Genomic DNA, 7,530 nt, shown 5'->3' with positions numbered 1-7,530 from the left:
AACGCGACCCGAGGGATGGGTGCTCGCTGGCAAGTGCCCGGCAGCAGGGAGAAGGACGGAGGCAGTGCCCGGACGGGAATGCCCAGCCCCGTCCCCCGCCCCTCGTCCCCGCGGTGTGCCCGCGGTATCCCCAAGGGAGCGGGGCCGCGTCCCAGCAGAGCCTCTTAGGCATCCAGCGTAACCTCTTCTCTCAGGGGTTATGAATAACAACCAAATTACAAGTTTGCCTTGGAAGATTAAAAAAAACCAAAAAACCAAAAAACAAGAACAGTGCTTACTTTAAGCAGGAAGCGTTCCAAACTCTGAGTATTCCACAGGCGGCAGCACAGAGTCGGTTCCAGCAGCTCTCCGGGATGGATAATCGCGCCGCTGCTGGAAATCAGCAGTGTAAACCTGAACTTCAAAGGAAATTTGGGGGTTCGCTCCCGCGTACAGCAGAGAAACTCCTTTTATGATCAAAGCACTTCCTCCCCTGGTTTCTGTTCAAGGGTAGCGTCAGTCAAACCAAAAATGAATTTTAATTAAAGACATCTGTGCTGTCATAAAACACTCAAACCAGAATCCAATAGCAGAATATAATGTAATAGTGACAACAAACGATAATAATTTATAGTAATGGCCAAGAGCTGTGACATTCACCGTCCACATACTGGACTGTAAATTCTTAGTGTTCCAAAAAGCATTTGGGATTTTTTTCAGATCAGATCCCTTTCTGGAGCTTATTTATCGTAAGGCTTCACTGGAAGTCACACAACAACATACCCAAGGTTTTGCCAAACCTGGTAAATTATTTCTTTCTTAATTACCACAAAAATAATAAGAACTGCAGGTCACTAACTCAGCAACAGTCAACAACAAAATGTTGTTAATACACCAAGGCTCCACCTCTCTTCTGAATCCTCATCCCAAATAAACAAACAACACCTGTTTTTTCAGAATCCTCATCCCAGATAAACACCACCTGGTTTTTCTGATGTTAGGCTGTAGGAAATTAGCAGAAAAAAATTCAGTGAAAGAAGGTACTAAAAGGGAAGTCATTTTATTACACAAACTCTCTAGGCAAGTTGATTTCATACCCAGTTTCATACTCACAAGCTGTGGGCACTGAAGGGGTCTAGCCTGGATATTTCAAGTTCCTCTTCATGGGTGATAAAGAAAGTTATCTCTATAACCTTTTTTATCATTGGGAGTGGTCTTTAGCTGCTACCTTCCTGTTGGGTGGAGAGGAAAAGGGGCAGCAGGAGTGGTGCAGGGTAATCTCTGCCATCTTCCTGTTGTTGCACTACAGAATCTTCCAGTGACAAGTTTTCTCTGTTGTAGTTTTATCAGGCCTGACAGAAGCCACCCAGTTCCCAGTGTGATTGATTAGAAACAGCATCCTTAGCAGTCAATACAGGACATTCAGTGTCTGCTGTTTCTCCAGCTGCTTTCACACACGCTGTTTATACTTTCATACACACACATGTTTATATGCTGTTCATACCAGATGCAGTATTTATCTTACAAGGCCTTGGAAGGTCTACTGATTTAAACCATCACTGCTCACGGGAACATCAGAACTGGCACAATTGCAAGCCCCTGCCAAAATTAATTGACAAAAGATGCCCAGGTAGTGGCCAAGAGCCCACATAAGCCTAGAAACACTTTCTCATTTAAGACACAGATGTGTGAGAATATTTGGAGCACGGCTACTAAGCTGTCCTAAGGAACACAGTGGTGTTTGAACCTTCCCCAAAGCCATCCCGGGCACCCCCCGTGTTAACTTTGCCTCTTCCGCTGCTCTCAGTACCTTCTGACCTGTGAAAACAGAAAGCTCCTGCTGCCCCCAACAGGTCTAAATTATTCCCGGAGTCTGGAGCTCGGGGCAGTGTCTCTTCCCGATGGATACAGCTGACCTTGGGGACATCTTCTCCACCACTATGCTGGATTTAGTGCAGCCCTTTCCCTGCCAACTAACAGACCAGAGCCACTAGGCTTTCCAGCAAGATTTCAACACGACCACTACCTTTATTCAACATTTCCCTCTGTCTCCCCGGATCAAGAGGTGGGTCTTGAGTCACTTAACTTTCACTCTGCCAGCTTTCCATTTTTTGTTCCTTCTGAAGAAGATCAGATCTCCAGCAACCCACTCGTTGTTTGAGACTGATGTACCTATACCCTTCACATGCTTTTTTAAGGAGAAAAATACATTAGCAAGTCTCCTGTGCTCACCTGCCTTCACTGTAGTTGAGGGCATTTCAGAGGGAACCCCAGAGAACCGTACAGTTTAAAGTAAATTTATCCAAAAGTGCACTGTGCCATCAAAGCAGCAAGAGAAGTGAAGTCTCAGGGACATTTCCCTGTTCTTATTTAATAAGAATAAAAAGGGCATTTGGGGAAATTCAGTGCTATAGTAACTCACATCTACTGAGGTGGAAAAGTTTAGATGAATGTTGCTACTTCTTCAATGGGCTGGAGAAGCCTAGAGAAAAAAAGAATAAAATTATAAAAGGGTCTAGAAAATAAGAAAGCTGCTTCTTTAGAAAGAGGGAATAAACTAGAGCTGAGCAGGGAAAGGACAGTACTGAAGTAGTAGGTGAAGACCAGAGGCAACTTCAGGGCAGAGGCAAATGGAAAGTGCTCTGGGCAGACCAGCAGTGGCAGAAGAATCAAAATCTTTTTCTATTCAGAGGAGAACAAGACACAAAAATCCCCTTCTGCCCCATTCTGTGTTCTCATGGCAACTGTTTCTTTTGACAGGGACCTGGCTGAGCTCAGCAATCTAAGTTCTACAAAGTTCTTTGAATATTACCTTCTCTGGTGCCTGTGGTAGCCAAGGTGACACAGACTCTCTGGAGAGACAAAGCCTTTGAAGTCAGTGAGAAGGAGAGTAAGCAGAGCAACCCCTTGTCCTAAAATCTAGAGAGGTCCTTGTTCCTCTCCTTTTATTTTTTCACCTGTAATATACCCTGCATGCTGGTGGAAAAGGCAACTTGAAATTCCTTCTGTCAGGAATGAGGCCTATTCTTTATTTTTTTTCCTCTGCCTTCTGGGTGGATACATTCTGCTGTTCTTCCCTTGATTTCTGGTCTAATGACCTCTTTTAAACAGGGCCATTTGAGCCACTAACCAGTGAAACCTGTGCAGGTTTAAGGCAAAGAATATGAAACAGCTGATCCAAGTTGCCATTAATTAACAGGGAAAGAAAAAAAGGATAGCTAGTGTGACACAAATTCCAGTAAAACCCAACCCAAGTCATAAATGCTCAAATTGCTCTTGGAGGTCCAGCCTGGTCATTTTGACAGCAATTCAACCATGAGATCATGGGCAAACCACATCTTTTCTCTCCAACTCACTTCTATAAAACAAACAAGTGTTAAATATCTTGAAGTTTGAGATCCTGCCAGCTTCTCCAGTGCCACCTGCAGAGCATTTCCCAGCAGATAAAGGTACCCACGTGGGTAGGGATACAAGCACAAAGAAGTTCTGGGGTCCCTTTCAGTGTCAGGAAAGGCATGGATACATTTTGCATTTGGATTGGCTTTCCACCTCCAGAAGAGCTGTGTAAAATGGAAGAGACCTGAATTTAAACTTTGCCAAAAAAGCAGGTTTGGTATTAAATGGACTTAACAGGAGTGGGTGTTGCCTGCACATTTTCTCTTTACGATTTCTATTTCCATGAAAAAAGTTAGCTTTGAAAAGCAATAATTAAACTCACTCCTCTCTTCTTTTGTTGTGTTTATACAAATACACTGTTGGCTTCCAATCAGAGCCACACCTGAAGATCACACACATATCCCACGGAAAAAAACCACAGATAATTTCACTGAAAAAAATTATATTAATGAGCATTTAGTCTCAGGAAACTCTCGTTTGAGGAATGCCAAGTTGAAGACCTCTTTGTAACCTGCAACACGACGGATTTCAAGGCAAGCTGAATCAGCACATAATTTTCGGGATGCAAGGAATGGTTGTCTTCTAAATGCTGAGCAACTCTTGGTTAAAACATCACTCCAGATTGAGTTCTGAAGGTCCCTCTAGCACTGCACCTTCTTTTATCCATCACCAGCGTGGAGAACAGACTTGGGAACATGTCCACATTCCCTTCCCTGCTCCTTTGCAAGAGCTCTTTCTCCAGGGGAGCAAGGAAGGACTGACACCCAGTGCCCAGTTCCTTCTGTCAGTGCCTTTCAACACCTTCCCTTCCAGAGACCACGGTCTGTGTCTGCTGCACGAAGACGCTCACAGAATCATCTCATCCTGGAACGACTTTGGATGTGATGATTGTCATTTCTGGACACCTGGAGTAGGGCTGCTGGACACCAAAGCACTGTTTGGAAGTCCAAAGAGAGAAAACACAGCGCTGGTGAGTTACTATGTTAATGAAAGGCTCACTGGATGCGTTTTCCCGTCCGCTGGTGATCTCTCCCACTAGAGGGAACTCTGAGGCCACCAAAGACAGGGCTCTGTGCTGAGGGTGCTCCGCGACACGAGCTGTGAGAGGAGCCTTTGCAAATACATTGGGGGCACATCTCTGTCACTCGTCATGTAACAACACAAAGAGCTGGAAGGGGACTTTTCCAGCTCCATCCCTCAAAAACATAACTTCTTTTTTTAAAAAATACTTACTGTTTTAACTTGGTATACAAGGAAAAACAAGTACCAAAAAAAAAAAGACAAGAACAAAAAAAAAATAAAAAAATCCAAAAAACCCCAAACAAACAAAAAAAACCCCCAAAACAAATAAAACAAAAGAAAACCCCAACAAACAAACCAGCCCCAAACAAGTAAAAAAAGAACTTGGTGTAGTTCTGTGGGTCAAGGGGACCTGCTTCTCCAGGAGGGCTGTCAGTGCTTAGTGGGAATCCTGTGGGAATATTGGGGAGGAGCAGGATGTTGGCTTGGGAACGGCACACTGCTCTCCCATCAAGTGTCCTGAGCCAGTCTCACACCAGGAATGTTTCTTTGCAGCCTGTGGGAGAGAGGGGTGATGATGGGGAGAGTTAATCTTGGGAATCCTGGGATCAGTTTTGGGCCTCTCGCTCCAAGAAGGACATGGAGGGGCTGGAGCGTGTCCAGGGAAGGGAATGGACTTGGGAAAGGGGCTGGAACAGCAGGAGCTGCTGAGGGAACTGGGGGGGCTCAGCCTGGAGAAAAGGAGGCTCAGGGAGGACCTTCTGGCTCTGCAACTCCCTGACAGGAGGGGGGAGCCGGGGGGGGTCGGGCTCTGCTCCCAGGGAACAAGGGACAGGAGGAGAGGGAATGACCTCAAGTTGTGCCAGGGGAGGTTCAAGTTGGATGTGAAGGAAAATTTCTTCATGGAAAGGGCTGTCCAGCCCTGGAACAGGCTGGTAGTCCCCCTCCCTAGGGGATTTAACAGCCATGTGGATGTGGCACTTGGGGACATGAATTCAAGTGGGTTTGGCAGTGCTGGGGAATGCTTGGACTTGATGATCTCAGAGGGTTTTTCCAACCTTAGTGATTCTGTGTGTCTAGGAAACATTAAGAATAAAAAACAGGGAGGCCAAAGAAAAGCACTGCCAGGCCATGGCAGGGCAGGGAAGTGCTGGACCAGCATCCCTACACTGCAGCAGAGGGATGCCAGACAAGGATCTTCCACGTTGCAGCAGGTACAAGAGAAACAGAAGTGCCTTAAATCAAAGAACCTGATCCGTTTGGAAGCTCTGCAGAAATTGCCACACAGGGTCAGTTCCTCGAAGCCCTCCATGGCTCTTTTCCTCTGTTTTCTGAGTCACCTCCCTCACCCCAGGCTACTATCAGATGCTTTAGATAAAGATGTGAGAAACCAAATCAATTATGTTCAGGCACAAAAAGTGTTTATTTTGCCCCTGTTGATTTTCTGTCACTCTGAGGTTTGCCCCCTCTGCAAGGCTGGATGGATGCATCCCTGTGGTGGCAGAAGCAGCACTAGATCCCCACTGCTCTTCTCCAGAGGATGCCCTCCTTCTTCCCTGAGGCAGGAATGATGTTTGCTGCTTCACAGCTCTTTACCCAGGGATGCTGGGCGCAGCTCCTGCTCCTTCTTAACCCACAGGAGTCATTTTACAAGCTTTTTATATAAAAAAAAAGGGTGGAAAACACAGCATTCAGACCTTTCCAGTACAAAATTTCTCTGTTCCACACAGCTTTGGGATGAACTGGAGTGAAAAGTCCAGAGCAAACGGGCCCATCACATCTCCTTTCTGCAGATGGATGTGCCTGCAGAGCACACACAGGGGCTATTTAATATCCAGAGTGGAGGATTAAAAATACCCAGGTCTGTGTTTGGTTTCTGGTTTGTAAAGGACAGACATTGATAACTGAGGGGGCTGGTGACCAAAGGCAGCTTTCCCTGGGGTCCTGTGCATGAGCAGGAGGTGCTGAAATTCCCCCCCAGTGAAACAGAGACTCTGGAAGGAGCTTGTGCCCCGAGAAGGATGTGGCAAGCTGGATCAGTGCCTACTCCAGAGGGATTAGGGTGAGAAGAGGTGATAAACCTGAGCTCCTCTCTGCTTGCTGGCTGGGGGCTGTTGCCTTGGATGAGTGCTCATGGGCACAGTTGGAATTGTGGTGTGGTTTTGGCTGCAAGCCTAGGAAAGATCCCACCATCTGCATTTGCTGGTTGTGGTGGAACCCATGAGTCAGAGGGCTGAGACTGTGGGAATGGTGAGGAAAGCTGTTCCTGCCCTTCCTTTGGGATGAGAGCAGGGGTTTCTCCGGTGACTCTGAGCTGCACATTACAAACTGCTTTAAAAGCAGGAGTATTTTGGGTGTTGTGCTCCTGAGAAAGCCAAGTAGATCATTGCCAGTGCCAGAGAGTGCAGGATCAGGCCTTCCCAAATCTGCCAAGGGCAGCTGCAGAATTTCAGAAGCCATTTCCAAATCCCAGTGGTCCCTGCTGCATCCTTCCCACCTGCCAGCCTGTTCCCTGTCTTCATGCTCTGCCTTCAGGACAAAGCCCTTTGCCTGCTGTGACTCCAGAGCTGATTAAAAACCACCATTCCAGCCCAAAAAGACACCTCCCCTGTGGTGACAGCACTGTCAGCTGGAGGGATGTCCTTGCTCCCTGCCTGGAGCATTCCTGGCAATCCAGGGCTCTGGGAGGGAAGGCAAAGAATGGGAGTTGCTGTGTCATTACCAGGCAACCCAAGAGGCCCTGGAGAACAAACAGGGTGTTCAGGAGACATGAAGAGTAAAACAAGAGATGTGCTGCAGGGTGTGCACGGAGCCTGCTGGGAGGCTCAGCCACAGGCTGGAAGGATGCTCTGGTTTCATCCCGGATAACCCTGGCTCACTGAAGCAACCTGGAGCAGAAAAGCAACCTGGAATATCATGGGAGCCCTGGGCTGTTTGTAGGCGATGTGGGATAAATTGTATGTGGTAAAGTTTCCATGGAAACGCTGCCCTGCCTGGGTTCTGCAGCAGCTCTGTGATCATGGAGCTGATCCGGTTTGTTGTGGGCGAGGATTTGTCTGTGAAACCAGATCCCTGAGGATGCTGATGGGACGGGACAGATGTTTTTAATTCTGATGTGTGGCTTAGCCCTTCTTC

Source organism: Manacus vitellinus, unplaced genomic scaffold (assembly GCF_001715985.3).
Source record: "Manacus vitellinus isolate BGI_N305 unplaced genomic scaffold, ASM171598v3 scaffold_35_pilon, whole genome shotgun sequence".
In the NCBI taxonomy this organism is placed as follows: domain Eukaryota; kingdom Metazoa; phylum Chordata; class Aves; order Passeriformes; family Pipridae; genus Manacus; species Manacus vitellinus.
The sequence above is the reverse complement of the archived record's forward strand: the minus strand, read 5'-3'. Positions refer to the sequence as shown.